Source organism: Betta splendens, chromosome 4 (genome assembly GCF_900634795.4).
Source record: "Betta splendens chromosome 4, fBetSpl5.4, whole genome shotgun sequence".
Lineage (NCBI taxonomy): Eukaryota > Metazoa > Chordata > Actinopteri > Anabantiformes > Osphronemidae > Betta > Betta splendens.
In genome coordinates, this window is record NC_040884.2 from 31,064,714 (window position 1) to 31,071,567 (window position 6,854).

At 50.5% G+C, this 6,854-nt stretch overlaps 1 protein-coding gene across 2 annotated transcripts in view; it reads right to left on the reverse strand.

Annotated features, from left to right (window-relative positions):
* The window catches only part of slc1a7b (solute carrier family 1 member 7b), a 35,530-nt gene extending 30,784 nt beyond the window's left edge, over positions 1-4,746 (reverse strand). For both annotated transcript variants that reach the window (XM_029146345.3, XM_055508334.1), the window contains exon 1: positions 4,315-4,746. The gene's annotated coding sequence lies outside the window, so the exon portion shown is untranslated. The remainder of the gene's footprint in view (positions 1-4,314) is intronic.
* Between the last annotated feature and the right edge of the window lie 2,108 nt (positions 4,747-6,854).

Genomic DNA, 6,854 nt, shown 5'->3' on the forward strand with positions numbered 1-6,854 from the left:
GCGGCCGTTCTAGTTCCAGTTCCTGTCGGCTCCTTAGAGGAGGACGCCGTTCTAGTTCCTGTCGGCTCCTCAGAGGAGGACGCCGTTCCTGTTCCCGTCGGCCATATTGAGGCCGTTCTAGTTCCAGTTCCTGTCGGCTCCTTAGAGGAGGACGCCGTTCTAGTTCCTGTCGGCTCCTCAGAGGAGGACGCCGTTCTAGTTCCTGTCGGCTCCTCAGAGGAGGACGCCGTTCCTGTTCCCGTCGGCCATATTGAGGCCGTTCTAGTTCCAGTTCCTGTCGGCTCCTCAGAGGAGGACGCCGTTCTAGTTCCTGTCGGCCAAGCAGAGGCCGTTCCAGTTCCTGTCGGCCATGTTGAGGTCGTTCCAGTTCCTGTCGGCCATGTTGAGGTCGTTCCAGTTCCTGTCGGCCATGTTGAGGTCGTTCCAGTTCCTGTCGGCCATGTTGAGGTCGTTCCAGTTCCTGTCGGCCATGTTGAGGTCGTTCCAGTTCTTGTCGACCAAGTTGAGGTCGTTCCAGTTCCTGTTCCTGTCGGCCATGTTGAGGTCGTTCCAGTTCCTGTTCCTGTCGGCCATGTTGAGGTCGTTCCAGTTCCTGTCCCTGTCGACCAAGTTGAGGTCGTTCCAGTTCCTGTTCCTGTCGGCCATGTTGAGGTCGTTCCAGTTCCTGTCCCTGTCGACCAAGTTGAGGTCGTTCCAGTTCCTGTCCCTGTCGACCAAGTTGAGGTCGTTCCAGTTCCTGTCCCTGTCGACCAAGTTGAGGTCGTTCCAGTTCCTGTCCCTGTCGACCAAGTTGAGGTCGTTCCAGCTCCTGTCCCTGTCGACCAAGTTGAGGTCGTTCCAGCTCCTGTCCCTGTCGACCAAGTTGAGGGCGTTCCCGTAGGCCAAGTTGAGGGCGTTCCCGTAGGCCAAGTAGAGGTCACCCCTGTCTCTGACCCCGTTCCTGTCGACCCTGTAGCGGTCGTTCCAGTCCCCGTTCCTGTCGGCCCTGTAGCGGTCGTTCCAGTCCCCGTTCCTGTCGACCCTGTAGCGGTCGTTCCAGTCCCCGTTCCTGTCGGCCCTGTAGCGGTCGTTCCAGTCCCCGTCACCCGTGGAGCCGCAGCGCCCGCCGGTCCCCAGGAGGAGGTCGCGCTAGCCGTAGTTCCTGCGCACCTCCAGGAGGAGGTCGCGCCAGTCGCAGTTCCTGCGCACCTCCAGGAGGAGGTCGCGCCAGTCGCAGTTCCTGCGCACCTCCAGGAGGAGGTTGCGCCAGCCGCAGTTCCTGCGCACCTCCAGGAGGAGGTTGCGCCAGCCGCAGTTCCTGCGCACCTCCAGGAGGAGGTTGCGCCAGCCGCAGTTCCTGCGCACCTCCAGGAGGAGGTTGCGCCAGCCGCAGTTCCTGCGCACCTCCAGGAGGAGGTTGCGCCAGCCGCAGTTCCTGCGCACCTCCAGGAGGAGGTTGCGCCAGCCGCAGTTCCTGCGCACCTCCAGGAGGAGGTTGCGCCAGCCGCAGTTCCTGCGCACCTCCAGGAGGGGGTCGCGCCAGCCGCAGTCCCGGCGCACCTCCAGGAGGGGGTCGCGCCAGCCGCAGTCCCGGCGCACCCCCAGGAGGGGGTCGCGCCAGCCGCAGTCCCGGCGCACCCCCAGGAGGGGGTCGCGCCAGCCGCAGTCCCGGCGGACCCCCAGGAGGGGGTCGCGCCAGCCGCAGTCCCGGCGGACCCCCAGGAGGGGGTCGCGCCAGCCGCAGTCCCGGCGGACCCCCAGGAGGGGGTCGCGCCAGCCGCAGTCCCGGCGGACCCCCAGGAGGGGGTCGCGCCCGTCGTAGTTCCTGCCGACCTCCAGGAGGGGGTCGCTCCCGTCGTAGTTCCTGCCGACCTCCAGGAGGGGGTCGCTCCCCGTCGTAGTTCCTGCCGACCTCCAGGAGGGGGTCGCTCCCGTCGTAGTTCCTGCCGACCTCCAGGAGGGGGTCGCTCCCGCCGTAGCTCCTGCCGACCTCCAGGAGGGGGTCGCTCCCGTCCCGGCTCCGGTCGCATCTGCATCGGTCCCTGGCGGTCCGGCTCCGGCCGCATCTGCTTCGGTTCCTGTCTCTCGTCGCGGTGGTCCAAAGAGGACGCCGCTGGCCCCTGCCTCGTCCTTGCCCCGGCCGCCGGACGAGTGGCCTCACCCTCGGCGCCTCCTGCTGCCCGGATGGCGCTGCCTCCTGCGGCGACGTCCGCCTCGACTCCTCAGCCCATCGGATCGGCGTCCGCCTGGAGGACGTTGCCATTCGGGGTGGTCCCCGGGGACATCGGTCCAGCCCAAGGGCACTAAGGGTGCCACCCTGGCTCAGCGGCTGCTGAGCAGGGTCTCGCCACGCCATCACCCTCCGTGAGGGAATCCCTGAACTTCGTGTCTTCCCTGTTCGTGGACTTTGTTGTGGACTATTGTTTTGGCCCTCCCCCGGTCCTCCCTCCACCCACCCTGCTCATGTACCTTGAGGGGTAGGGATTCGGTCCCTCCGCCTGGGACCACCCTCCGCCCGCCCTGGTTTGGGGGGGGGGCTTCCGTAGGCGCCGTGGAAGGCGCCATAGGGGGGGGGGTACTGTCATGATCTGGCTTTGTGTTTCTAGTTGTTTCCTGTTTTATTTTGGTAGTCTCCTGGTTTCTGTTCCTGTTTTAGCTTTACTTCCGGTTTCTTGTCTTGTCACAGCTGTCCCTGCTCATTACCCACACCTGCACTCTGTTAGTCATCAAGTCACTGTGTATTTAACCACCACCTGTGTCCTTAGTCCGCTGCCAGATTGTCGTATTCGAGTTCCCTGAGTGTTCGTGTTTCATGAGTTGAGAATGAGTTGAGCGTCCCTAGTTTCCTGTGTTCCCTGAGTGTTCGTGTTCTCGTGTCTTATTCCTGTTTGCATCGTGTATCCTGCCCGACACTGGATTATCTACTGACCGTGAGTTTTTGCCTGTTCCCTGCCTGTACTTTTGCCGAGCCTTTTTGTGTTTGACCTGGACCGTCTGACCCTGCCTTGAGCAATAAACCTTTTGTTGATTATAACCTCGCCTCCGTGCTGTGCATGTGGGTCCGCCGCCTGCCCGAGTTCCTGACATATTGTTTGAAGGCAACATTTGCTTTTGCTGCATATTTCCGGTGTTTTGACATGGTTAGAGCCTTTTACAAACAAAACGTGTCATTATGACATTGGTTTAGTGTGTGAACTGTTAAGAAAATGTGTAAGATAATGTGTTGTTTTATTGGACGGCTGCCTCAAAGCATCAAAAACTGTAACCCTAGCCAGGCAGAAGGGGCCTCATCCACCATGACATTAATCTACAGATATGTCTAGGCAGCTTATTTCATGGCTTGTAGGAGGTAAACATGGATGGAAGGTTCCTGGTCATACAATTTCCACCACCATGCAGAGTATGCATCAGAAAGATGTTAGAAAACCTCAGGTTACTTGTTAACCAATCACGATGAAAGCTGACAGTATCCCAACAACAACATGAAGTGCCACAGTGTATGTGCTCTAACATTACAGTACAGAGCAGCCACCGAGCTCTTTATGATCATGTTATGTGATTTCTCCAGAACCTTCAACACTATCCAGCTGGTGCTTCTTAAAAACAAACTAGAGGAGGCTGGTGTTGACCTCCATCTGAGAGAGTGGATCATGGACTACCTCACAAACAGGCCTCAGTTTGTGAGAGCCAGGGACTGTGTGTCTGACACTCTGATCTGCAGTGTGGGGCCCCACAGGGGACTGTACTGGCCCTTTTTCTCTTCACCCTCTATACTGTACGTCGGACTTCAGACACAACACGGACAGCTGTGTTCCACAGAGGTTCTCTGATGACTCTGCGATTGTCGGACTTACTTAGGACTTTGTGGACTGGTACCAGTCCCTTAGTCCAAAAATTCACCCACTGCATCAGTAGTCAGTAGTAGTAGTAGTAGTCAGCATCAGTATGTTTAAAAGACTCTTTGTGCAATATTTGTGCAATATCATACAATACTCATCTGTGATTCCATACAGTACTCACTCCGCTCACCTGTATAGTGCAGTATTTACTTATGTATGTTAGCTCGGCCAGTGTATTCTATTTCTGCATCATACTCATAATGTGCAATACCCAACATCCATCCCAGAACCTGCATCTCTATCTGGCTCTGTTTATGGATATGCGTGGGTTTTGTTTATTTTTCTCGTTCCTTGTGTCATGATTTGGGTTTTGTTTCTAGTTGTTTCCTGTCGTCACGCCATGTCCTGTTTTATTTTGTGGACTTCCTGTTATCAGGTCTGTTGTTCACTCCCTAGCTCGTTACCCACACCTGTCTGTAATCAGTTAATCACTCACCTGTGTATTTAGTCAGCTCCTGTTCCCATAGTCCCTTGCCAGATTGTTGAGTTTCGTTAGTTTCCGAGTTTCATGAGTTTCGTGTGTTTCCTGAGTATCTCGAGTTTCCTGAGTTTCCTCGTTCCAGTGTTTCGTGTCCGTGTTCGTCGCGTATTTTTCCTGTTTGCCTTGACCGTCGTTTCCTGTCTGCACCTGGACTAACCAACCGACCGTGAGTTCGCTTAATCCCTGTCTGTACCTTAGCCAAGATCTTCCGTGTATCGAACCTCGCCTACATACTGGACTCGAGATCGCCTGCTCCCCTTTGTACCTTTTGCTGAGCCTTTTGTGTATGACCTGGACCGTCTGACTCCGCTTATAGCAATAAACCTGTGTTTGATCATTATCCTGCCTCGGTGCTGTGCATGTGGGTCCTTTATCTGCTGATCCGTGACACCTTGCTCTTTTGTGTTCATTCTAGCTGTTGTAAGTAGCATTTTCCTTGCTGTGGGAGTAATAAAGGCATTCTTATTCTTATTCATCTATCTGCTGAAGAATCTGAATTATGTGTGTCAAATTTAATTTAATTGTTTGCTAATCGAGCTTCAGTTGTGATGAATGAGTGAAGAATTTTAAATACCAGTGTTTTCTAAATAAGCACACAGTGTAAGAGCTGAGAAATGCAGCTCTTCTAAATGTATGTAGAGTTTTGCAGGAGAAGTTCACCAGATTGTCATGTCTTTTCAAAAAAATGACTTTCAGATGAGTACAAACAGGAAATATGGGAGACTGGATAAAAATAGCACAGGGGCACTTATATACACAGAAAATGTTGCGTTGCAAAGTTAATAAAAAAATGCTATTGATGCCCTGGCTTTGGGTTCAGCTGTCATCTTTGTGAAGGGGGATACATTTTTAAGTACCAGGTGTTGCTTTGTCAAAACACGTTTTTGTTCATCAGACCGACCATCTTGCCACCGTGATTTTTTGCTTTTTGCCCTTACAGTAGGTCAGTCATCATTTCTTCAGGTTTACAGTTGACAACTCTGTACCTAAATAAAGTATAAACTGCCTAAATATTGCCCATAACTCCATTGGTAATTATTCTTTATGGGTTGTTGTGTATAAAACCAAACCTTAAACTCAGTCTACCACTGCATTGAAGACATAAAAAAGTTTAAAGTACCAGTATTATGCACTTTGTTTTAAGACAGAATGTTAGGAATATATTATATAATAAAATATATATAAAATAAGTAGAGGGTTCTGTGCTTTCTTTTCATGGTAAGGTAAGCAAACCCCAACTTGGCACCATAGTTTCTGCACACATGACTGACAGTGAAGTCATAACTATTTTCTGAAATGTCAAGTTATTAAATAAACATTTTATTGAATGCCTCCAGCTGACCTTGGTTTGAAGTATGCTGTTCATCAATAGGAGACCTTGCAGTTTCTGCGCTGGGTACAAACCTGTTTGTGTACTTGCAAAAGTCCTGAACTGTTCTCAGGCCTAAACAGATGTTGCTGTAGATGTATTTATTTTACCCAGAGAGGAGTTTTAATCTTTCATTTACTAAAGCACAAATGATGGTGGTCACATTGTTCTTTGCTGATTGTCCTCAGAATGAACCCATGTTTACAACAGCCAACACACAGGAACATTTTGATTTGCCTTGTGCATCCTTTTATTTAAGCATATAAAGATAAAGATAGGTAATATTATGTAATATAAATGGCTTACTACTGCAGACACAGATAATGGAAGAACTGCAGAGCAACCCATAAGAATTTGTTAAGATTTATATATTGAATATAGTCTATGGTGTCGTACTTTATGCGCGACATGTATCCCTGGCAGACTGTAACGCATGTTTCTCCCTGAAAACAGAAACACCGATTCTTCACACTTCTTGTAATTCTTCTGCTTTATGTACAGTGTGAAATAATGAATGCTGGTGTTTTGATGTGTTGTTTGTGTGCTGCATATGTGTGAATCAACTGTGCACTCTAAAATCACTTGTTTTGCCAAACTCTATGGTCACTAATCCCCCCTCTTTTGCCAGTATTTCCACTCTAGTAGTTTCATCAGGCAGGGATTACAAAGGATTAGACAACCTCCCAGAAGCTAACATGCATTTATTCATTAAATAAATAATAACAAATGCAGTTACTCACAAATCTCCAAAGAAAACAAAATACAGTAATTACACTGTCATTAACAACATATGCACTGCACATTAGAGTGGCTTTAGCATGTTTATGTGCAATATTCATTAGTAATGTGCCTGTGTCTTTTGAGGGCTGTGATTATGTAACATGATGTTGACAGCGTGGCATCCTGATGTCATGAGAATGGTTTTAAGATTGTAGTTTAGCAACCTTATGTTATGTACTTCTACATACAAGGCAAACAAGGACTGGGAAGATGCTCACTGAGAGCGGGAGAAACAGACCCCTAAAGCCTACAAACTAACAAGGGGGGAGTACATGCAGGATTGTCAATAACTAGTAATACAAAAACAAACACACATACAGTAGATAACTCAAAATCACTGCAGAGC